Below are 26,008 nucleotides of genomic sequence, written 5' to 3' on the forward strand. Positions count from 1 at the left end.
ACACACACACACACACACACACACACACACACACACATACACTAAAAATAAAATAAAATAAAAATAATAGACCCACGCACATCGGAGGTCGTAAGGATGGCTCAAGGTAAGGCAAAGCTCAGATCTGTTGTTCTTACGGTCACTGTGATTCTTAGTCAACTGGATAGCACCTAATAACAACAATATCAGTTAGGAATTTATTTGAGTAACAGGTAATCTCATTTGCTGAGTACCACCCTGTTGATTCTGAATCCAGGCTACCCCATGTGACAGAGTAGAACTGCCCCATTATTTTTTCTAGGCTATAATCTTTACAGAACAAGATCTTTCTCCCAAGGAGCCTCTCGGGTGAGTTTGACCTCTAAATCTTTTAGTTAGCAGTCTATTTCTAATCAATGCATCACAAGGATCCCTTACAATCTCACCTGTTGCTGATATAGGCATAAGGTCCCCAAGGAAGAACAGAACCCAGTGCAGGCTAAGAAAGACAGTTTATTGAGGAAAAACTGTCTGGCTGGTTCTCAAGCAGAAGACCAGTCCCCCACTAAAAATTAGAGGGAGATTTTATATTTTCTTACAAGGGGGTTGAGGAAGAGGATGCTTCCTTCAAGATAGGGAAGTGGACTAGAGTCTCAGATAACTAGTCCTTGGAAAAGGCGGGTAGGGTAGTTTCACAGAGAGAAAAAGCACAGCTGCTGTTTCCTGTGATTGGGTTCTTTCAGTAGTCATTCTGGAAGAGGAAGGAAAGGGCTCTATAGTCCTAATAATATGCTGTGAGTTGAAACCTATTCATACCAGATTTTCAGAGGCTGTAAATTACATGGAAGGAGACTGTCTACTTTTCTGCCAAGGACCAGCTGGTGGATTCAAACTGTTTACCTTTGAGTTGGCAGCACAACTCCTTACCCTTAAGCCAATTATAACTTCATGACAGCTAATGAGGCTATGAGTAATCTCAATGAGTACATGGGCTTTTCAGTAAACTTTCTGTCTTCAGAGACCACATGGTGACTTTGCCTGTTTTCCTCCTCTGCTATTCTCTGGCTCTGACGTCACAGCCACTGTAAATAAGAAGTTATTGTTAGGTTCTGTCTGCTTGACTATGAATCATAGTGACCCTATGAACAACAGTTCTTAACCCTGCCCAAACCTGCATCATCTTCACCCTCTCTAATATGTTCAAGCCCAATAGTACAGTCCGTGTTTCAGTCCATCCTGTGGACGATCTTCCTCTCTATCTCTGACTCTCCACCTTTCCAAGGATGACGTCCTTTTCCAAGAACTGGCCCCTCCATACAACATAACCAAAGTATGTGAGACAACGTTTCACCATCCTTGCCTCTAAGGAACACTCTCTGGCTGTACTTCCTCCCAGACAGACTTGTTTGTTCTTTCTTCAACACCACAATTCAAAGGGATTAATTTCCTTCTGTCATCCTTATTCATTGTCTAACTTTCAGAGGCATAGGAAGCAAGTAAAAATTACAGAACAAGTGTTGAGGACTCTCCTTCATAGGGTCACTATGCCTGCGACTCGATGGCACTTAACAACAATAATATCAACATAGAGAGTGATCAGCTAGCCCAGTGGACTGAAAGTGATGAAATCAAGCCAAAGGTGGATGACTTTTAATCCGCAGCCCTCGGGACTGTCTTTCATTGTTTTTGCTCAGACATTCCTCTAGGTCATATAGCCCTGGTGTGTCCACTTGCCATACAATGGGTAGCTTTTGGTTTCTGTGAGGCTGAACACTGTGACACTGTGACACTGATGTGTCAAATACGTTAATGGTTGGTTACCCATGGCGGACAGTGTTGGGTGAAGCTCCCCGATTAATACAAGCTTGGAAGCAGGAGCGGCATCCACTTCGTAATAGCTTGCCTCCGGAAACCCTATGAACCTGAAGAGAGGATAAGAGACACACAAGTGTCGACGACTCTCCTTCATAGGGTCGCTGTGAGTCACCTGTGACTCGATGGCACTTAACAACAACAAAAACTTTCAGAGGCATAGGAAGCAATTAAAAATTACAGAATAAGCAATGAGCGGGTCTGCTGCAGGGGATAAAATCCCCAAGCCACCCCTGGGTACTGACACAATGGAGTCTTAATAAAAAATAATAAATGGTTGTGAGATTCAAAAGCTAGAAGCTGAGAGAGGGGAAAACTCTATCTTCAACTTTCCATTTAATTTCTGCATCTGCCAAATAAGAAGCTCTTAATTCTGCCTCTGTCTACCTGAGGATAAGGAGAGAGCTGCCTCGGCAGAGACAGTTATCTTTTTGGGATGAGTGGTAACTGGGGGAGAATTCTCCAAGGGCCTTCGCAGTGTGGCTTCAGCTAGCATACATGATGCCACCTGAGCATTGTAGCTTACAAACTAGTTTAGGGTTATTTCTGCTAGTAAACTGATTAAAAAAAAATAACCAAAAAGAGCACACCTGATTCATAGCATTTACTAATTCTGGTGACGTAAACACTCTCACTGTAGCCAATTCTAAGCTACCACAGTCTAACATCCGGTTCACAGGGTTCCTGAATATTTAACATAGGATCTTGAAAGCCTGACCATGGGTGGCAGGTCTAGCCTCCCATTGACTATGGGTTCTCCTTTGAGAAACCCCAGAATAATTGAAGGACCCTCGAGTTTTGTCATCACATAAACAGTCTTAAATCATTATAATCTGAGCTTGAAAAGATAATCAGGCAATCAAGCTCAATTTTATAGTAACAAGCTAATGAGGTTTAGGTGCTTGGGCTATATTTGTGTTAACACTTTAAATACACATTCTCATTGTCAAATAGACAATGATGTAAATTCATTCATTCAGCAAGTCTCCCTTGCTGAGCCTCTCCTGTGCCAGAGGTTGTGCTGCTGCTGTTGGTGCTGTTGAATCTGCTCCAATTCCTAGCGACTCCTAGTGCATACAGCAGAATGCAACCCTGCCAGACCCCCCACCATCCTCTAAATCGGTGCTGTGATGAAAGCTCATTGTTGTTGTCACTGTGTCAATCCATCTCACTGGAGGTTTTCTAGACACTCCGAATACAGCAGTAAATGAAATAACTTATCGTTGTGAAATGTACTAGGGACAGAATCTCTAATAAGCACATGCTTGGGCATCATTAAAACAGGAGCACCAGTTTCCAAAGCAAAGATCCATGAGTGTCAAGTTGTTGTTGTTGTTGTTGTTGTTATGTGCCATCAAGTCTCTTGCAACTCATAGCGACCCTATGTACAACAGCCCTAAACTATACTCTGTCCTGTGCCAATCGCACTGCCTCTACCACACCCATCCCGATTACCCCAGTCACTGAATCAATCCACCCATAGAGGGCCTTCCTCTCCTGCGCCATCCCTCCACCCTCCCAAGCATGATGTCCCTCTCCAAGGACCGGCCCCTCCTTCAGCATGTCCAAAGTATGTCAGACGAAGCCTCAGGATCCTTGCCTCCAAGGAGCAGCCTGGTTTCACGCTCTTCGGGATGAATATGAGTGCCAAGTGGAAAAGTTATAAAGAAAAGCAAGTGGAAGAGAACTAACAGAGCACAAAAAGAAACTGATATCAGCTTTAGTACATGAAAGTGGGCCCAGGAAAATAAAGTTCATCCAGAGGCACAAGGGTATCTCCTTGGAGGCAAGGATTCTGAGGCTCCGTCTAACATACTTTGGACATGTTGTGAGGAGAGACCGGTTCTTGGAGAGGGACATCATGCTTGGGAGGGTGGAGGGACAGCGCAGGAGGGGAAGGCCCTCTATGAGGTGGATTGATTCAGTGACTGGGATAATTGGGATGGGAGTGTCAGAGACGGTGCGATTGGCACAGGACAGAGCGGAGTTTAGGGCTGTTGTACATAGGGTCACTATGAGTCGCAGGCGACTTGACAGCACATAACAACAACAACAACAACTGTCTCCTCCCATGTAACTGAAACTTCTTATGTCAGCAGATTGACTCCTGTTATTTTGTTCTGTGGAGTTGGGATGGACTCGTAACTGACCCTCTAGTGAGTTTTCAGAGATTATAAATCACTTGGGAAGAGATTGCCTATCTTTCTCCAGGTGAAGCAACTGGTAGGTTCGAATTGTATGCCTGTGGGTTGGCAGTGCAAGTCTTTACACACTGGGCTACCAGAGCTGCCTCAGATCTCTTGAGAGTGACTTATTTCTCCCTAATAAACAAGAGACAGGAGTGGGCAGTCAAGTCTAGCTCTTGCTTCATTCACTCAGTATGGAACCGTATCCAGTATGAGCAATTGCTGGGCAAAGACGGATTATGTTATTAGATATGTTAATTTTGAGGGAGCTTTGGTGGCATGGGCCATACTAAGTTGAGCTGCAAACCCAAAGGCTTAGCCTCCCTGGCACTTCAAATCCACCAGGGACTCCATGGGACAGAGATGGGTGATCTACTCCTGTGCGACTTACAGCCCCCAAAGCTCTGCTGGAGGGTCACTTCCGACTCAGCGGTCATGAGCGAGTCCACTTTGAGAGAACATCCACATCTGCTGATTCTGCAGCTCCAGCCTGGCAGGCTAGCAATGCTCCTTGCCTTGTCACAAACATGCTCTTCTGCACATCGTGGTAAACAACCAACGCGAACTCCAGTTCCAGAAGGCATGTGAACATGAGAGAACCATATTAACTGAACCATTTAACAAATTCAGTCAAATTACTTTTTGACTGTAAACAATTTGTTTATCTCTAAATTTTATAAAAAATAACTACTTTTAATTTTAACTTTAAAATCTATTTGACCTACCTTATGCAGTGTGCAATCAGAGGGAAGTGCTAGAAGCACACGTTGTTACTGTGTCCTTTTGAATCAGAACCAACACATAGCTGACCCTCCAGTGAGTTTTTAAAGGCAGTAAATTCCATAGGAGGAGGTTGCACATCTTTTTACCACGGAGCATCTGATAGATTTGAATCATATGCCTTTGCGTTGACAGAGCAATTCTCTACCACTAAGCCACCAGCTCTCCCTACCTAGGGATGTAATTCAGCATACATTCAACATAATGCTAAAATGAGTAATAATTGAATAAAGTTCTAATATAGAAATCTGAGTTATGCAGATGACACAACCCTGCTTGCTGAAACTGAGGAGGACCTCATGCACTTGCTGCGGAGGGTCAAGGACTGCAGCCTTCAGTATGGACTGAGGCTCAATGTCAAGAAGACAAAGATTCTCACCACTGGACCAATCGGTAGCATTAGGATGGATGGCGAAGAGATTGAGATTGTTCACAGCTTCAGTTTGCTCGGCTCCATGGTCAGCACTTTTGGCACCAGCAGCCAGGAAATCAAAAACCATATTGCGATGGGAAAGTCTGTGATTAGGGACCTCTCCAAAGTACTCAAGAGCAATGGTGTCTCTCTGGAGACTAAGGTGCACCTGGTACAGGCCATGGTCTTTGCAATCACTTGTTATGCATCAGAGAGTTGGACAATGACTAGGGAGGACAGAAGGAGAATTGATGCCTTTGAGCTGTGGTGCTGGAGAAGAGTATTGAATGTACGTACCATGGACTGTGAAGAAAACAAACAGATTCATCCTGGAGAGGGTTAAACCAGGCTACACCTTGGAGGCAAGGTTTCTGGGGCTTCGTCTGACATACTTTGGACATGTTGTAAGGAGAGACAGGTCTTTAGAGAGGGACATCATGCTGGGTAGAGTAGAGGGACAGTGCAGGAGGGGAAGACCCTCTATGAGGTGGATTGCTTCAGTGACTGGGGTAATTGGGATGGGTGTGTCAGAGGCAGTGTGATTGGCACAGGTAGGGCAGGGTTTAGGGCTGTTGTACATAGGGTCGCTATGAGTCGCAAACAACTCGACGGCACATAACAACAATGACAAAACTGTCCAAAAATATTAGAAATATGAATAATCCTCCAACATAAAGAATATATGTTTATATATCAATTGTCTGTTGCTTGGGACACAAGGCTGATATTACCCCTGATACAGGTCATGGTATTTGCAATCGCTTGTTATGCATCAGAGAGTTGGACAATGACTAGGGAGGACAGAAGGAGAGTGGATGCTTTTGAGCTGTGGTGCTGGAGAAGGGTACTGAATGTACCCTGGACTGCCAGGAAAACAAACAGATCCATCTTGGAGAGGATTAAACCAAGCTGCTCCTTGGAGGCAAGGATTCTGGGGCTTCGTCTGACATACTTTGGGCATGTTGCCAGGAGGGACGGGTCCTTGGAGAGAGACATCATGCTTGGGAGGGTGGAGGGACAGCGCAGGAGGGGAAGACCCTCTATGAGATGGATTGATTCGGTGACTGGGGTAATCGGGATGGGTGTGTCAGAGGTGGTGCGGTTGGCGCAGGATAGAGCAGGGTTTAGGGCTGTTGTGCATAGGGTCGCTATGAGTCGGAAACAGCTCGATGGCACATAACAACAACAATGCTAATCAATGTGGTATTAGGCATATTAAGAGGACACAAAATTCAATATTTTTTATAGTGCAAAATATGATCCTTTTCTGCAATGATGAGTGTGTTTCTAAATTCATCTTTCAAGAAAGCAACCAAGGACTTTTATCAGAACATTACATTTATATTTCATCATAATATTTACATATCTCCGCATAAGGAAATTGAACATCTCCTTGAGGAGGTAAATTAAATTTAGATAATAAAAATTATATAAATGTGTGTTTTATTTTTCATTTCCCTTCAGACTGACTTTCTTTTAAGAAATTGATTGATATGGTTACAACTTGAAAAACAACCTTGCTTGTGGAGAAACAGTGCTATTGTAACATCAATTATGTATGTATCTCCCAATATGAGAGTTGAACAACTCCACCAATAAATAAAATATACATTTTATAAATTTTGTATATAATATCAATTATATTTCCTTCCATTTTGGATTAATCCTAATCATTTTGGACACATTTTGTTTTCTCCATGGATCACATAAAATATCCTATCAGCACTACAATCACATGACTGGTGATATATCTCAAATCAAAACCAAAATCGAACCAAAGTTCATCATAAGACTGCACATAAGCTCATGTTTGTATCATGCTCTTTGTAATAACTCTCGACTTCATCAAGTATTAACAGTAATTCAAAGGAACATAAAGATAGAGCATCAAAGAGCAGAGAGTGAGTACCAACTTTTTAAGCATTATTTCAAAGCCAAAATAATTCTTGGAGAGCCACAAACGTCATACGACAAACAAACAGTTCTTTCCAACTTCTTTGTAAATTCTTTTTCTTCTTTCTCAATCCTGAAGTTCAAAAGTACATAGTCCAAATGAACTTTTTTACCTTAACTAATTTATGAATGTACATTTTTATGTTAATGTACAAAAATGAATGTAAATTTTACTGTATAAATTTTACTTGTTCTATAAATATTACATACTGTTTAGTCATTCCAATTTATTTGCTATGGTAGAACCAAATTTAAAAAGTAACATGATTTTATATACATGTAAAATGAAACAGCAACAATTAAGTGGAGTGCAAAAAAAAGAAATCTTACAGAAGATGAAAAGAATTTCTGGATCCCTAAGGACAAAATTAACTTCCTTTTAAAATAAAATTAATCCAAAGACATCTCTTCCATTGAATGTTGGAGTTTAATCGGTATAAGTCATTAAACTAGTACCACTAGTACTGAAATTAGGCTGCATCCACTCCTTGCTCTGGTAAAAATAGTAATAATGGAGCAGAAAGGAAAACTATTGTTATATGTCAACAAATCTGAACCAACTCATAGTTGACCCTCCAGAGGTTTTCAGGGTCTGAAAATAGCACAGACCCATGGAGTGGCTGGTGGACTAGAACCACTTGCCTTTGGGTTGGCAGTGCAATTCCATACCTCTAGCCAGGTGCCATCAAGTTAATTTCCACTCATAGCTACTCTTATGTACAATAGATTAAAACCTTACCCAATCCTACACCATTCTCACAGCCTGTGCTGTGGTTAATACCCACTGTTTCAGTCACTATGTCAGTATCTCCTTGACAGTCTTTGTTTCTTTTGTTGGCAATCTTTCTTTCCAAGCATGATGTCTTTTTCCAAGGACTGACTCATCTTGACTATGGGTCCAAGGTATGTGAGACTTAAAATCCCCATCCTTGTCTCCAAGAGCACCCCAGTTACAATTCTTCCAAAATAGATCTGTTTGTCCTTTTGGCAGTCTATGATGTATTCAATCCTCTTTACAAGTACAATTCGAAGGCATCAGTTCTTCAGTCTCCCTTACTCATTGTGTGATCTCCATATGGTGATGCTAAGGGAGTTCTGATGAGGTAGGATGTAGGGAGTGGCACTGCTAATCCAAAGGCCACACCTCTCCTGCAGATCAAAACTACCAAGTACTCTAATGAAGTGTAAGTTTCAGAGTTTTTTCATTTGGGTTTTTACTTTCTTTCCTGTTTTTCAATGACACTTTTGACTTTCTTCATTGATGATGTCCTTCCACAACTCATCTGGTTTTCAGTTCAGTGCATCAGATCTAGTCATGAAATGGTTCTGAAATTCAGGTCATATTTGGCATCTTATGGGCTTGTTTTCATTTTCTTCATCTGTAGTTAGAACTTGCTTATGAACAACTGATAGTCTGTTCCACAGTCTAACTGATGATATTGAGTTTTTCCATCATTTTTTCCCACAGATGTGTATTCTATCAGGCAAGGTCCACATGCATAACAAAACAACAATGATTTATTGCCATCAAGTTGGAACCAACTTCTAGCTGATCTTCCAGCAGGTTTTCAGAGGCTGTAAGCCACACAAAGAGCTCTTGTGGCCTAGTAGCAAGAAGCTGCACTGCAATGCAGAAGGCATGTGGTTCAAAGCCAGCAGCCACTCTTTGGGAGAAGAATGGGCAATTTTCTCTGGTGTGATTAACAGCCTCAAAAAACCCACTGGAGCATCAGCCATGGGTCAGTTCTGACTCAAAAGTACACAACAACAACAAACCACACAGGAGGTGATTGCCCATCTTTCTCCCACAGAGTCCCTGGTGGATTCTAACCATTTTTTAAGTTTAATTAAGAGCAAAATTATCTTCAGATTATACCACTAGAATTCCCAGGATATGTGTAGTCTTCATGTGTTTTATAAGTGGTATTTGCAATGAATAAATCATTACTTGTACAAAATGCCATCATTCCATTTCCAGCATAATTTCTGTCACCAAGGCTATAGTTTCTAACTACCAGTCCTTTTTTGTTTACAATTTTTGCAACAATCACCAATTCCCAAAGACATGAAGTTGGAAACCACCAGCTGCTCAGTGGAAGAAAGATCAACCAATTATTAGCTATGCATCTTGATTGCATCTTCAATCAATTTCAGACTGAAGAAATTGGTTTTGTTGTTTTTGTTACATACCATCAAGTCACCTATAACTCACACCAACCCTGTATACGATAAATAGCTTTGAATTTTGCTCTATCCTGAGCCATTCCCAGTGACTCCAACACATCTTCCCCCATTACCCTAATCATTGTGTCAATCCACCTCATGTGGGGTCCTCATCGCCTATTCTCCCTCCACCCTTCCAAGAATGATGTCCTTCTCCAAAGACTGATCTCCCCTGACACGTGCCCAAAGTAAATGATATGGGGCTTTAAAAGCCTTACCTCCAAGGAGAAACTTTCACCCTCTCCAATATAGACCTCTTTGTTCTCTTGGAAGTTCATGGTATGTTCAAGACTCTTCTCCATCACAACATCTCAAAGTAATCAATTCTTCTGTCATCCTTAGCCATTGTCCAGATCTCTGATGCGTAGGAAGTAAATATGAAAGCCATGACCTAGAACAGGTGCACTTTAGTCACTAGACTGTCATCATTATCCTTTAGAACTTTGGAGAAGTCCCTGACAGCACATTTTCCCAGGGCAATTTGTCTTTATTTTCTTTTTTTTTTAAATTTTTTTTAAATTTTATTATTTGTGTGTGTGTGTGTGTGTGTGTGTACCGTCAAATCAGATCTGACTGGTACAGGAGGAGATTGTCCCTCCTTCCTCGGCAGAGCATCTGGTGGATTCGAACTGTGTGCCTCTAGGATTGCAGTGCAGCTTCTTGCCACTAGCCACCAGAGCTCCCCTTGTCTTTATTTTCTTACTGCTGATGCCAAGAATGTTGATTGTGTAGCCGAGCAAGCTGAAATTGTTAACAACCTCAGTCTCTTCTATCTATCATGGTGCTGCCAATTGGCCCAGAGGGAAGAATCTTTGTCTCCTTGATGTTGAACTTCAATCCATATTGAAAATTAAAGTCCTTGACCTTCTGCAGCAAAAGCTCCGGGTCTTCCTCAGTTTCAGCAGGCAAGGATGTATCATCTGCATAACTCAGGTTGTTGATGAATCTTCCTCTGATCCTGATGCCACATTCCTACTCAGAAAGCCCAGCCTCCCAAATGATCTGTTTTACATACAGATTGAAAAGGTATGGACACAGAACTAATCCCAGAAGCACTTCCTTCCTGATTTTGAACCATGCACTGTTTCCTTGCTCTGTTCTGATGACTGCTCCCTGGTCCAAGTATAGGTTTCACGTGAGCACAATCAAGTGTTCTGGGATACCCATGCTCCTCAAGGTTAACTGCAAGGTGTTGTAATCCACAAAGCCTTTGCATAGTCAAAGAAACACAGATAGACATTCATCTGGAACTCTTTGCTTTCAGCCAAGATCCATCTGACATTGGTAATAATGTCTCTAGTACCACAACCTCTTCTAAATCCAGCTTATATTTCTAGTTGTTCTTTGTTGTACTGTTCCAGCAGTTTTTGGATAATGTTCAGTAGGATTTTGCTTACGGGTGATTTTAGTGATATTATTCAATAATTTCCACACTCTATCATGTTACCTTTTTTTGGAATGGGAACAACTTAGTGAGTACGTCCAAGGCAGCATCTGTTTGTTTAAACATGTCAATTGGTATTCCATCAATTCCTGGAGACTTGCTTTTTGCCAGTTCTTTTGAGAAGCTTAAAATTCCTTCTTCATCAACATCACCATCACCTCTTGATCATATGCTGTTTTATGAAATTTTTCTGTGTCAGTCAATTCTTTTTGATACAGTGACTCTGTATACTCCTTCCATCTTTTTTCATTCTTTTTGGATCATTCAATATTCTGCCCATAGTATCCTTAAGCCTTTGCAACTCGCAGCTTGAATTTATTCTTCAATTCCTTCAGCTTAAGAAATACTGAGTGAGTTGGATCCTTTTGATTTTCTGACTCCAGCTATTTTTTCACATTTCATTATAATATTTTGCTGCCCTTTGAAATCTTCTGTTCAGCTCCTTAACTTTTTGGTTTCTTTCCTTTGCTTTGGCTTTTCAGTGCTCTAGTGCAAAATTCAGAGTCTCTTCTGACATCCATCTTGGTCTGTTCTCCATCCTTTGTAATGACTTTTTGCATTCTTCATGGGTGATTTTTTTTATACTGGTTTATTTACAAAGTTCATATACATTCTTTTTCACACCATATCTTTCCCATTTTATTCAGCCTCACTCAAATTGTGTGACCCTGTGTTAATGTCCCTGGCCCCACGCATCCTCAGTCCTCTCCTCCCCTCTACCCCACCTTGGATCCTCATACGTGTTCTATAATAATGGTCTTATACAATATTTGTCCTTATGGGACTGAGTTAGTTCACTTAGCATAATGCTTTCAAGTCCCACCCATGTTGGGCAGTAATTTACAAAATCATTGGTCCTGTGTACTGCACTCCATAGTGTACCATCATTTGAGCTGTTTTCATATTCTAGCAATGGTGAATATCACTGCTATGAACATTGGTGTACAAGTCTCCATTTGTGCCTCAGTTCTCATTCTCTCAGGGTACAGTGGAAAAGCTGGTTATATGGAATTTCTTTGTTCAGGTTTTTCAGGAAGCGCCAAACTGTGTTCCAGAGTGGTTGTACCATTTTACAATACCACCAACAATGTTTAAGAGATCCTATCTAAAAAAAAAGATTAAAAAAAAAAGTTCCTGTCTCTCCACACACTTCCTCTCCAACATTTATTACTTGCTGTCCTGTTAAACTTTGCCACTGCTACCGGAGTAAAATTGTATCTCATTGTGGTTTTGATTTGCATCTCTCTTATTGCCAGTGATTTTGAGCATTTCTTCATGTGTCTGTTGGTCATTTGAATATCTTCCTCTGTAAAAATTCTTTCCACATCTTTTACCTATTTTGTAACTGTGTGATCAGTCTTTTCCTTGTGGAGGCCCTGTAGGATTCTGTAAACATTTGATAAGAGACTCTCGTCTGAAATGGTATTGTCAAATGTTTTTTTCACCAATTAGTAGATTTTATTTTCATGCTATTGGAAAAAAAGTTTTTAATATACACAGGGATTTAATCTTTAAAATTTCATCAATTTTATCCTCTCCAGATTGTGCATTCTGGCTGTATTTGAGTCTCTTTTTACTGTAGATTAAGCTATCTAAGTTTGTTCCCAGTTTGTCTCTGATGAACTTTATGGTTTGACTTTACTCCCAGGTCTCTGATCCACCTTGAGTTGATTTTTTTATATAGTGTGAGATGTTAATCCTGTTTCAGTGTTCTGCAGGTAGCAGTCCAGTTTTCCCAGCATCATTTGTTGACGAGATTATCATTTCCGCATTTGCCAAGTTTTATTTCCTTGTCAAATATCAGGTGATGATAGATAATTGGGTCCATTTCTGGGTTCTCAATTCTGTTCCATTGGTCTATGAGCCGGCCATTGTACCAGTACTATGCTGTATTGGTTACTGCTGCTCTGTAGTAAGCTTTGAGGTCAGGGAGTGCTATGCCTCCCACTTCATTTTTGTTTTTCAGATATACTGCTTATTCAGGGTCTCTTTCCAAATAAACCTGACAATTTCCCTTTCGATCTCCTTGAAAAATGAATTTGTTATCGGGATTGGAATTGCATTGAAGATGTAGATTGCTTTTGTTTTCACTAAATTTTCACAATATTGAGCCTTCCTATCCATGAACAGGGAACATTTTTCCATTTATTTAAGTCATTTATTGTGCCTTGCAGAAATGCTCTGTAGTTTTCTTTGTATAGGTCTTTTGTGTCTCTAGTTAGGCTCACTCCCAAGTATCTCAATTTGTGATTGGCTATTGTAAATGGTGTTGCTTTCTTGGTTTCCTTCTCTGAGTTCTCTTTGTTACTGTAGAGGAATCCCACTGAATTTTTAATATTGCTTTGTCCTGCCACTCTACTAAATTGGTCTACTAACTCTAAAAGTTTTTTCTTTGTTGAATCCTTGGGGTTCTCTGTGTACACTATCATATCATCTGCATATAGCGATAGTTTAACCATCTCTTTGTCAATATGGATGCCTTTTATTTTCTTCTCTTGTTGTGTTGCCCTAGCAAGCACTTCTAATACAATATTGAAAAGAAGTGGAAACATTGGGCATCCTTGTGTGGTCCCTGTTCACAAGGAAAATGCTTTTAGTCCTTCTCCATTCAGAATTATATTGGCCCTTGGTTTTGTATATATATACTTTTCACTATTTTGAGGAAATTCCCTTTTATTCCCATTTTGCTGAGTGCCTTTTTTAATCAGGAAGAGGTGTTGGATTTTGTCAGATGCTTTTTCTGCACCAGTTGTTAAGATTATATGGTTCTTGCTATTTGCTTTGTTAATATGGTGAATTATGTTGCTTGTTTCTCTTGTGTTGGACCATCCTTGAATACCTGTTATGAATCCCATTTTGTCATGATGAATTATTTTTTTGATGTGTTTTTGGATTCTATTGGCTAGGATTTTGTTTAGGGTTTTTCTATCTATATTCTTGAGAGATATTGGTCTATAGTTTTGTTTCTTGGTAATATCTCTCCCTGGTTTTGGCATTGGGGTTATGCTTACCTCATAGAATAACTCTAGGAATGCTCCTTCTTTTTCAATTTTTTGAAATAGTTTAAGTAGAATTAGTGATAGATCATCTCTAAATGTTTGGTAGAATTCAGCTGTGAATCCATTTGGTCAAGGACTTTCCTTATGGGAAAGTCTTTTTAAGACCTGTTCAATTTCTTCTTTTTACTGGGTCTATTAAAATATTCCATATCTGTTCTTATCAATCAGGGTAGGGCATGAGTTTCAAGGAATTTGTCCATTTCCTCTAAGTTTTTTTAAAATTTATCAGAGTATAGTTTTTCAAAGCATTTCAATATTATCAATTTAATTTCATCTAGTTCTGTTATGATGTCACCTTTATCATTTCTTAATAGATTTATCTGTGTCTCCTCTTTTTTCCCCCTTTTGTTAAGTTTGCCAGTGGTTTGTCATTTTATTGACTCTTTTGAAAAACCAGTTCCTGGTCTTATTGATGGTTTCAATTGCTTATCTATTTTCTATCTCATTGATTTCAGCTCTTGCTCTTATAATTTCCTTTTTTTTTAATTGGGAAAAAACATATTGGGGGTACAAGGAGGTGAGGGTTGGGGGCAAAGGGTGAGGATAGGCAGGGATGTTATAATTTCTTATAGAAGCTATAGGACTAGATTGTTGTTCTTTTCTGTTTGATGAAGGTGTTGAATTAGATCATTGATTTTTCTTCTTTCTTCTTCTTTTATGTATGTGCCTATTGCACCCTGAGGACTGCATCACAGAGGTTTTGCTATGTTATATTTTCATTTTCATTTGTTTCAAAGAAATTTTTTATTTAATTCTTTATTTCTTTTATAATCTAATCATGTTCTAGCAGAGAGTTATTCAGTTTCCACATGGGTGATTTTATAAGTTTTACCCTCCTGTGGTTAATTTATAGTTTTATGTATTGTATTCTGAGAAGGTATTATTTCAATTAAAAAATTTTTTTATTTGTTTAGGCTTGCTTTGTGTCCTAATACATGATTGATTCTGAAGAATGTACCATGTACACTTGAGAAGAAAATAAATTAATCAAAACAACTATGAAATATCATCTCACCCCAGTCAGAATAGTAAAATTTTCCGGAACAGCAAGCAACAAATGCTGGCAAGGTTGTGGAGAAACTGGAACCCTTATTCACTGTTGGTGGAAGTGTAAAATGGTGTAACCACTGTGAAAGGCAGTATGGCACTTTCTCAAAAAGTTGCAAATAGAGATACCGATACCGTTGGACCCAGCAATTCCACTACTGGGACTATACCCCAAAGAAACCATAACTGACACCCAAGCAGATATCTGCACATGCAAGTTTATCACAGCTTTGTTCACAATAGCAAGGAGTTGGAAACAACTCATCAACAAACCCATCAACAAACGAATGGATAGAGAAGCTGTGGTACATTCACACAATGGAATACTACACTGCATTGAAAAGCAAGGAACTCATGCAATATTATTCAAAATGGGTGACCCTGGAGGACATTATGCTGAGTGAAGCATCTCATTCACAAAAGGACAAATACTGCATGGTGCTACTGTTGTAAAACAGGACTGACATCGGGGTGTGGGGGGAGACTGAGAAATATGGGATAAATAATGTATTAATGTATACTGAATTGAAACAGATGAGGGAGAAAACTGTTTAAAAGGGATATGTGATTAGGTATTTTTGTCATGATGGAAGTCCAGAGCAAAGGCTGCATAGTGGAGTGGACCGGACCTGGGGGTAGGTATTGTAAAACAATGAAATAATTTTTCTTTTACTTTTCCAAGAGGGGGGGGAGGGGAGAAAAGTGCAACAATGAATGAATGGAAATCCAAAGTCTCTGTAAATTTTCATTGAAATTAATGATAAATTTTAAAAAGAGAGAATATGGAAAAAAAAAAGTGAATTAAGTTTTAGTTGGGTACAATACCCTGAATACATCCACAAGTTCGAATTGGCTGATTGTATAATTTAGATCCTCTGCATCTTTGTTGTGTTTCTTTTTAGTTGACCCATCCTTTGGTGATAGTGGTGTGTTGAAATCTCCTACCACTATTGCGGTGCTATTTCTTTCTTCAATTTTGTTAACTGTGGTTGTATGTATTTTGCAGGTCTATAATTTGGTACATAAATATTGACCGAGGTTACGTCTTCTTGACCTATTATTATGCCTTTAATCAGTATGTAGTCCCATTCCTTATCTTTAATGGTGGTTTTCATTCTGAAATCTATTTTATCAGAGATTAGTATTGCCACGCCTGCTTTTTTCTCTCTCTCTTTTTTTTTTTTTTTTGTGTGTGTGTGTGTGAGTGTACCGTCAAATCTGATCTGACTGGTACAGGAGGAGATTGTCCCTCCTTTCCCGGCAGAGCCATCTGGTGGATTCGAACTGTGAGCCTCTGGGATTGTAGTTGCAGCTCCTTGCCACTAGGCCACCAGAGCTCCCCCCCACTCCTGCTTTTTTTGAGGTTGTTATTTGCTTGGTATATTTTCCCCCAATCTTTGATTTTTAGTCTTTCTCCTCCGTTTTTAAATGTGTCTCTTGTAAGTAATATATTGATGGGTTTTATCCATTCTGCTACCTTTTTTCTCTTAATTGGTGCATTTAGTCCATTCACATTAAGTGTGATTATTGTCAGGCCAAGTTTTACTTTTGTCTTTTTGCTGTGTTTCTTTTTCTGTTGTTTCTGGTTACTATGGTCCATTCACTTTCCTTTGACATCTCCATGTGAAGGACTTCACTTAAAATTTCTTATCATTTTAGTCTTGTTTTCACAAATTCCTTAAGTTCCTTCTTTTCTGCAAAGGATCTGATTTCTCTTTCATGTTTGAGGGAGAGCTTTGCTGTATATAGGATCCTTGACTGACAATTGTTTTCTTTCAGCTTTCTGTATATATCATTCCATAGTCTTCTAGCTCAGATGGTAACCCCTTTGTATGTAACTGTTTTTCTCAAGTTGCTTTTAGAATTCTATCCTTATCTTTTAATTTGGAGTATTTTACTATGATATATCATAATGTTTTTCTTTTGGGGTCTAGTCTATTTGGTGTTCTCAGTGTCTTTTGAATGTGGGTTTCCCTGTTCTTCAAAATACCTGGGAAGTTTTCTTCTAATACTTCTTCCACAATTTTCTCCGTGATTTCCCTGTCACTCCCATGTTCTGGAATTCCAATCATATGTATGTTGTCCCTTTTGATGTTACCTCACATGATTCTAATGTTTCTTCATTTTCTTTAGGTCTCATCTCTCATTTTTCTTCTAGTATGTTTCCAGTGAGGCTCTTGTTTTACAGTTCACTGATTCTTGGTTCCATGTCTTCAGTTCTACTTTTTTGTCCTACCAGCGTGTTGGACACTTCTGCCATTTTGGTCTTAAAAATTCTGGATTGCATTTTCTTGGTTTTCTGTTATTTCCAGTATTGTTTTGACTGTACCCTCTCTGTCTTGCCTCTCATCAAAATATTTCTTCTGGGTTGTTGTCTCTAGGGTATTTGCTGTCTTAATGGCTTCCATTATTTTTTAATCATTTGCATCTTCTTCTGTACCTGTTCCAATAACTCCACATTAATATATTTCTTCTGGTTCTCTCTATCTGAAGTATTCACTGGATCTGCTTTTTGAGAAGGGTTATTTTGTTTTTTTCATGATGACTAAGGCAAACTGCTGTTTTCTTGACATTATGTGAGTCTTTTCTTAGTAGATCTTAGGTTTTTGTAACTATGTAGTGACCCAGAGTACGGCAATGTTTTGTGAAGAACCTGTATATTTGTGCTCTCTTATTGTCCTGAAGCCCACAGGGCAGAGGCCCCTACAGAAGTGTTTCCCCATAGTACATGAATGTCAAACCAGGAAGCCTGTTGTTCCCTTCCAGAAATGACATCTCCACCTGGCTCAAGCTGTCCTGTCCACTTCTGCTTGAGCTTAAGGGGTCTCGTGTGGTATAGCTAGACAACAGTGTTTCCCCCAAAGTACCTATGATATTGGTGTTCCTGGAGCTGGACAGTGAAACTGTGATCCCTCAACCTGACAGGTAATGATTCTGTCACCCACCAGCATTGTGAGTGCAGCCTTTAGTAGATGCTGGGGAAGCAGTGGCTGGAAGACACTTCTGGCCTAGGAGTGTCTCACAGCATAGATGATATTCTTGATATCCTCCCATAGCTCTTCTGGTCTTTGTTCATTAGTATTCAGGGCCTCAAATCTGTTACTGAGATCATTTTTAAATTCAGGTGGTACAGACTCAAGGTCAAATTTTTGTTCCTGTTGATTTTATTTAACCTTTTTTAGTTGTAATTTGAACTTGTATATGAGTAGTTGATGGTCTGTTCCACAATCAGCACCTGAGCCTCGTGTTTGTTCACAACTGATATTGAGCTTTTCCAACAATTCTTTCCACAGATATAATTGATTCCTCTGCATACTATTAGGTGAAATCCATGTGTACAGTCTGCATTTATGTTTCTTACAAAAGGTATTTACAATTAATAAATAATTGATTGTATAAAATTTTATCATCCTATCTCAGCCTCATTTCTTTTTTTTTAGCCTTGTTTCTTTCACCAAGTCCATGTTTTCTGACTACTAATCTTTCTTCCCTGTTCCCAACTTTTTCATTCCAGTCACCCATTATTATTATTAATGCATCTTGGTTGCATGTTTAATTAATTTCTGACTAAAAAAGTTGGTAGAAATCATCTGTTTTCTCCTCCTTGGCTCTGGTTGTTGTTGCATATATTTGAATGATAGAAATCCTCAATTTCTTCACCTTTAACTTTAGTGGTTGTTTGCATGTATTTGATTAATAGTTGTATAACAGGTCTTCTTGTATATTGTTTTTGTTATGTGCCTTTGAGTCAGAGTCTACTCATAGCTGACACTCCAGTGGCTGTAAAACATGTGACAGGAGATTCTTCATCTTTCTCCCATGGAGCAGCTGGTGGATTTGAACCACCTGCCTTGGGTTAGCTGTACAACTCCATACCACTAAGTCACTAGAGCTGCTGCTTCTTTGTATGGATGGATATTCTATCACTAAGTGGGAGAAGACTTCTTATCTCAGAAGTGGATAGCTGATCCTGCTTCATAGTCTTAGTGTGGTGTTGCAGAATATTGGAGAGGAAGGGAAGGTCTCTGGCCAGGACAGATCTCCTAAGCTCCAGATAAGTGCAAGCCTTCCAACAGCCTTTAATACAGGATAGAGAAAACTCCCCTGTGTTTGGCTACACTGGCTTGAGAAAACTCGCCACCTGGGAAGTTGGCTAGTGCATCTGTTGAGCTGGGAGTGGTCTGCACGAGGCTGAGGTTCTCCTAACCAATCCGCCATGTCCCACCTCTGTAAGCCCACCCTATCCTGTCTTCCTGTTTACATACTGGTATATAAATGCACTGTAGATCCCAATAAAATTGGGCTGGATTGACTCTCTGATCCTCTCCCAGAGTGGTGTATCTCCGTCATGCTTACTTCCATCAGGGTGTTGCTGTTAAGTTGCTGGTGAACTGACAGCGACAGTGTGGAAGCTCTTGAAATCTATTCATCCTGGGTTACTCTGCTGTGGTTTGAAATACCACATATCTTCCAACATCACAGTAACAAAAAAAGCTATCACAGTATGGTAAGCCGACAGACAAATAGTAGAAAACAGCTTTAGAATTTGAAATCATCAAGTCTGCAGACCCCATAAATAATAGAAATATAAATGCTGTTCTAAAGAATAATTTATTTTCTGATGTAAATTATTGAACCAAAAGAGAATTGAGTGATTTTCAACCTCACAGTTGATCATTTGAAAATTCATGTCATAATTTTCTGGATGGTGAACAAACAAATCTCTGTAGCTAGAATATGTTTCTAGGATACAAACATGGTGACAATTATAAAAAGAGTGGCTACTTTATTATCCATTAGTTATCTTTGTATTGTTCTGTTTAAAAATTGTGTTTTTGTTGTTGTTTCGTGCTGTCAAGTCATCTGGGACTCATAGTGAGCCTGTTTACAACAGCCCTAAACTCTGTTGTATACTGTGCCCATCTTATTATCTCTAACACACATACCCTCATTACCCCAGTTACTGAATCAATTAATCTCTTTAAGAGTCTTCCTCTTTTACACTGCCCCTCTACTCTTCCAAGAATGATGTCCCTCTCCAAGAACTGGTCCCACCTTACAACATGTCCAAAATATGTCAGACAAAGCTTCAGAATCCTTGCCTCCAAGGAGCAGCCTGGTCTCACCCTCTCTAGGACGAACCTGTTTGTTCTCCTAACAGTCTGTGGTCAATACTCCTCTCCAGCACCACAGCTCAAAGGCATCAATTCTCCTTCATTGTAAATAATTTCATTATCAATTTGTTACAGATGTATTTTACAATTGGTGAATATGATTGCTAAACATTTAAACTTTTAACTTCGTGCAGATTGTATATTGTCACATGTAAACTAAAGATTCAGTTTTTGTCTTAACTCATGAACTGCAAAAACAAACTCATTAGAAGAACATCCAAACAGGAAGGATATTTTGCATTTCATTGTTTCCGTTATCATAATAATCGCTGAACATAGTATATCTCTCCAACAGAAAAGTGTTTAATTTTGTGGCTCCCCATAAAAATGGTATTCACTTGATTTGCTCTGTTTGATCCATTTTTAGCAGGTATCTCAAAAGATGCTACTAACACAGAAGGAAGCAACCCATCATACATGTCTAAAACAATGTGTAAACAATTCATAAACTTATTAAATAAGTTCCAATGATAAAGTTCAACTATTTTCAGTGAAATGAGTGAAGCTTGATTTTTCAGTATGTCTTTAGATTCCAATCTTCATCTGTCTTATACAGATCAAACAAATATTGTTTTAAGATATATACCTACAATAACCAGGGTGCTCTAGTGGTTTAGTGGTAGGGAATCACACTACCAATACAATGGTGCATATTTCAAATCTACCAGCTGCTCCACAGGAGACGGATAAGCTGTTAACTCTTGTGCAGTTTCTGGCTCAGAAAACTCAAATGAGGATCAGCTATGAGTAACTTTATTATTATTACTATTAATTTTAATGAAAGTTTATAGAGACTTTGGATTTCCATTCATTCATTGTAGCATTTTTCTCCCTGCCCCTCTGCCCCCCACCTAGTTCTCTCTTCTCTGAAAAGTAAAAGAAAAAAATCTTTCATTGTTATACAATCCCTCCCCCCAAGTCCACTCCACTATACAGTCTTCGTTCTGGACTCCTGTCATAACAATAATACCTTATCATGTATCCCTTTTAAACAGTTCTCTCCCTCATCTGTTTCAATGCAGTATACAACGTTGTTTTTTTCTTTCAAATACAGAAGCCAGTCCTATGACAATATTTTCAATATGTCACTGAATATAAAGGCACAGAACAGAAAATTTTAGATCATAAAATGCTGTTTGCATATCATATGTTGTGTGTTCATTTAGTCTTGTAGGATGCAGCACAGTAGACTATTGTGCAGAAGAGGGTGATTTTTTCCCTACTGCTCAGTTACTGTATACATTTTTCACCATCTGTACACACTGAAGGCCAATTAAGCAAAAATCAAATATCAAAATACCTTTCTAATATATGTCTGGAAGTATTTTGTTGTTCTTATGTGCCATTGAGTCACCTGCAATGCATAGCTCTGAACCCCACTCTATCCTGAGCCAGTTTCACAGTCTCTGACACACCTACCCCAATTACTACAGTTACTAAGTCAATCCAGTTCATACAGGGTCTTCCTCTTTTGTGCTGTCCCTCCATCTTTCCAAGCATGATGACCTTCTCCAAGGAGCAGTCCCTCCTGGTAACATGTCTGAAGTGTATGAGACACAATTTAAAAATCCTTGCCTCCATGGAGCAGCTGTTTCATCCTCTCCAAAACAGACCTATTTGTTCTCTTAGCAGTCTGTGGTATGTTCAGCACTCTTTTCCAGCACCACAACTCAAAGACATCAATTCTTCTGTCATTATTAGTCATCATGCGGTTCTCTAATGCATAGCAAGTAATTGCAAAGACTATGGCTTGGATCAAGTGCACCTTAGGCTCTAGACAGATATTACTTTCGTACTATGGAGAGGTCGCTGACAGAAGATTTTCCCAGCGCAATTAATCTTTTGATTTCTTGACTGCTGGTGCTGAGAGTGTTGATCGTGGAACCAAGCAAGCTGAAATACTATAGCAATGAATGCAGTTCTGGAATTGTACACTCAGATTCTAGATGTCTTAAAAGAGATCACTGAAGCTCACAAACAAAAAGAAGATACCAAAAGATAAACTGAAAACAAATTGCTAACACTAACCTAAGTATCTATGTTGGTTATATGGATTAATATATAGCAGCATTTTCATTGTACAAGTTCTCCAGGATTCAAAAGTAAATTTAAAGAAATGCACACACTTTTACTGGCTAAAATGAGGGGTTTTGCATAATTGAAGAGAAGATTATTAAAATTTTCAAAACATTTTTGGCAAGTATTGCCAAAAAAGCAGTTAGCCATAGCAGAAGTAAAAGAAAATACCCAGTCAATGGCAAGTGCTCCAGAAGTACACGTGCCAGAGGTCAAGTTCATGGAACTATGTACTACACCATCATATATACTTGAATCTTATAATAAAAGTAGTGTGAAAGTTTATGATGGTGTACCTAGTATATGTATTCCTTCTTATACAATATGGTCACACCTGATGATGAATGCGTGAAGACACACAAGTAATTACTACAAGATTTTCCCAATGGCTTAAATATAAAGTACAACAATTTCATTCTTATATACAAATACCTTTACATATTCAAGAAATACACATTTCTGTAGTCCCAAAGATGCATGAATCTACCAGATGTTTTGCTGGAGAAGGAGGGGCAATCTCCTTCTCTGCCAGTCAGATCCGATTTGATGGTATACAACAAGAATTAAAAAAAAAAAAGAAATTATATGAGAGTCTAAAATCAGGAGGGGGCGGGAAAGAAACACACATTTTACTCATGTAAGCATATATTATTCCAGAATCTAAAATACAACATTGTGGTGTTGTTATGTTGTTATGTGCCGTTGAGTCACCTGCGACCCTTTGTACAGCAGCTCTGATCCCTGCCCTATTCTGAGCTAGTCTCACTAATTCTGACACACCAACCCCCATTGCCTCAGTTATTGTATCAGTCCATCTTATTCAAGGGTCTTCCTCTCCTGCGCTGTCCCTCCACCTTTCCGAACATGATATCCTTCTCCAAGGATCAGTCTCTCCTGGCCATAATCCCAAAGTATGTGAGACAGAGGAGAAATTTGGTTTCACCCTCTCCAAGACAGACCTGTTTGTTTTCTTGGTGGTCCATGGTATGTTCAAGACTCTTTACCAGCACCACAACTCAAAAGCATCGATTCTTCTATCATCCTTAGTCATTCTCCAGCTCTTGAAGCATAACAAGTAATTGCAAAGACCATGACCTGGAGTAGGCGCACCTAGTCTCTAGACTGATATCATTGCTTTTCAGCACTCTAGAGAGGTCCCTGACAGCAGATTTTCCCAGTACAGTTAGTTCCTTTTATTTCCTGACTGCTAGTGTTAAAATTGTTATTATGGAGCTGGCAAGCTGTAATTGTTAACAACCTCAATCTCTTTTTCCTCTACCATGGTCCTGCCAACATTACCCAATCTTAAATTGCTTTATACATAATCCTAACTTTGATGACCACAGCTGCACAACAGAATGCTAATAAAAAAAAAAAGAATGCTAATAATCATGCCTCAAGAGACTCAAAATCCCCGCAATGTGCAATGCTTTTAAAAGGGCTCTATTCAATTTCCTTAGTAGTATGGAAGTAGAAATTATTTGGCAGCTTAATTGTAATGAGATCACTGGAGGATTTTATTTTAATAACAAACCCTAGAAATGTTTTTGAGTTGAAAACTCTATCTAGAAAGAAAATAATAGTCATTTGTTGCATTATTTGTTTTATGATCATTAAGTTTTCTTTTATGACACCTTTTCATTTGTTCACTTAAAATTATAGCCTTTATTATGGGACAAGCATCAAAATTAAAATACAAATTTTAAAAGCTAAATTGATGAAAGTCAAGTTTTCATTGTGGAAGATCAACAGTGTTCTATAGATTATTGAAACAACTAAGTTCACAGACTCATTTCCTTCGTTGTAGAATATATGCCATTTTCTTTTTTGTACAAAATGTGGTATATAGTAAAAATTTTAGCACCTCATCCACTAAAAATTTTATAGCCCAGTTTATCTCCTTCCTCCATAATGACATAGGCCATTTTGATATTTAATCACTAATATTTTGGTTGCATTTTAAAAGAAGCTATACCATAGATAGCTAAGACTCACACATACAGACATAACTCATGTATCTCATTTGAATACATGAATAAACAGCAGAAGAGGTGCCACCAATTATCAATGTTTAGGGCTGTCACATGCCTTAGTCCTATTTTGAAGTTTAGACTTTGTTGTTGCTGTTGTTGTGTAACTTTAAGTTGGAACCGACTCATAGTGGTCCCTCAGCAAGTTTTCAGAATCTGTAAATCACACAGGAGTACATTTGCTCCTCTTTCTCCCATGAAGCTGAAGGAAGAATACGGCAGTTGCCCTACCCTCACCACCCTCAAGCTTGATCACTTCCTGAGAAACTTGATAACACCTAAGCCGGTCATATCAAGACCAGACCAGACAATAGATCCTGATAAGAGTCTGAGCCTGATCAAAATAGTCCAAAGCTAACGTAATTAACAACACCAATTCCAAGAAATACCATCGTAATCCTCCCCAGGACCCCTATAAGAAAGAACACCCCCCCCAGACTGCCCATGGGCCATTTCGATCCTGTCCCTGTGCTATGCGCTGGGTCACTTGCTCTCAGACTGTGTAATAAAGGCCTGTTCATTTCTTGGGACCAGTTTCTTTATTTCTCTCCCTCGTACCCTTGCGTTCTTTTTTCTAACAGAAGTAGCTGATGCATTTGAACCATGTGCCTTTAGGTTGGCAGCACAACTCCTCACCACTAGGCCACCAGAGCTCTCTAAAGTTTATGCTTTATTGTTATTGTTGTTAAGTGCCGTAGAGTCGCAGGTGACTCATAGTGACCCTATGAAGGAGAGTCCTTGACGCTTGGGTGCCTTTCATCCTCTCTCCAAGTTCATAGGGTTTCCAGAGGCAAGTTATTATGGAAGAGGACGCCATTCCTCCTTCCACGCTTGTTTAATCGGGGAGCTCCACCCCACTCTCAGTCCGCACTGGGTAGCCAACCATTAACGCATTTGACACATCTGTGTCACAGTGTTCAGCCTCAAAGCAACCACAAGTGACCATGGGACGGCAACTTGTACACCAGGGCTATATGACCTAGAGGAATGTCTGAACAAAAACAATGAAAGACTGGCCTGAGGGCCGTGAACTAAAAGTCAGCCACCTTTGTGCTTTAGTGTGTATGAAATGTGAGAACAATGATAATACACTGGCCAAATTCTCACCTTCCAAGCAGGAGACTCAATTTCATTATGGCCAGTGCAGCAAGTTGCGATGATGCTGGTCATGTTTCTGTGGAGCTACCAGATTGAGACAGACTAGGCAGGAAGGCCTGGAAATCTAATTCCAAAAATCAGTTAATGTAAACTCTATGGACCATAAACTGATTCACAACTAATCATGAACATGGTGCTAGACCAAGCAGCACTTCATTCTGTTATACCGGGATCACCATGAATCATGTGTGAGTTTCAGGAGTCATGGTACCAGTAAAACAGAAAGTAACAACTTTTCAAATAAGGGGAGTGGTAATAATTATTATAAAAAATATTGGAAAACATTAGAAAGTTCTTCCTGATAAGTTGGTATTTGGACAGAGACAGGAAGGGAGCTTAGGAAGTAGCTGGAAGACTATGTAGAGATAGGGACAGGGGTCTAGACAGAAGAAAGAGTCTGTGGACAGGTCTGAGATGGAGTGTTAAATGGCCTCAATGAATGAGGCCTAATATGGTAAGAAATTAAGTCAGAGAGGCAGGTAGGAGCTACTTCATCTATCAGTGCACAAAATTTGCATTTTATTGTGGAAATGATGGGAATGGGGGAAGGAATTTGATGGGTGGGGTGGGGAAATAACAATATATTTGCATTACAAACATGTTGTGTTGAAAACA

Source organism: Elephantulus edwardii, unplaced genomic scaffold (genome assembly GCF_000299155.1).
Source record: "Elephantulus edwardii isolate Elephantulus edwardi_28Jun2011 unplaced genomic scaffold, EleEdw1.0 scaffold00152, whole genome shotgun sequence".
Taxonomy (NCBI): domain Eukaryota; kingdom Metazoa; phylum Chordata; class Mammalia; order Macroscelidea; family Macroscelididae; genus Elephantulus; species Elephantulus edwardii.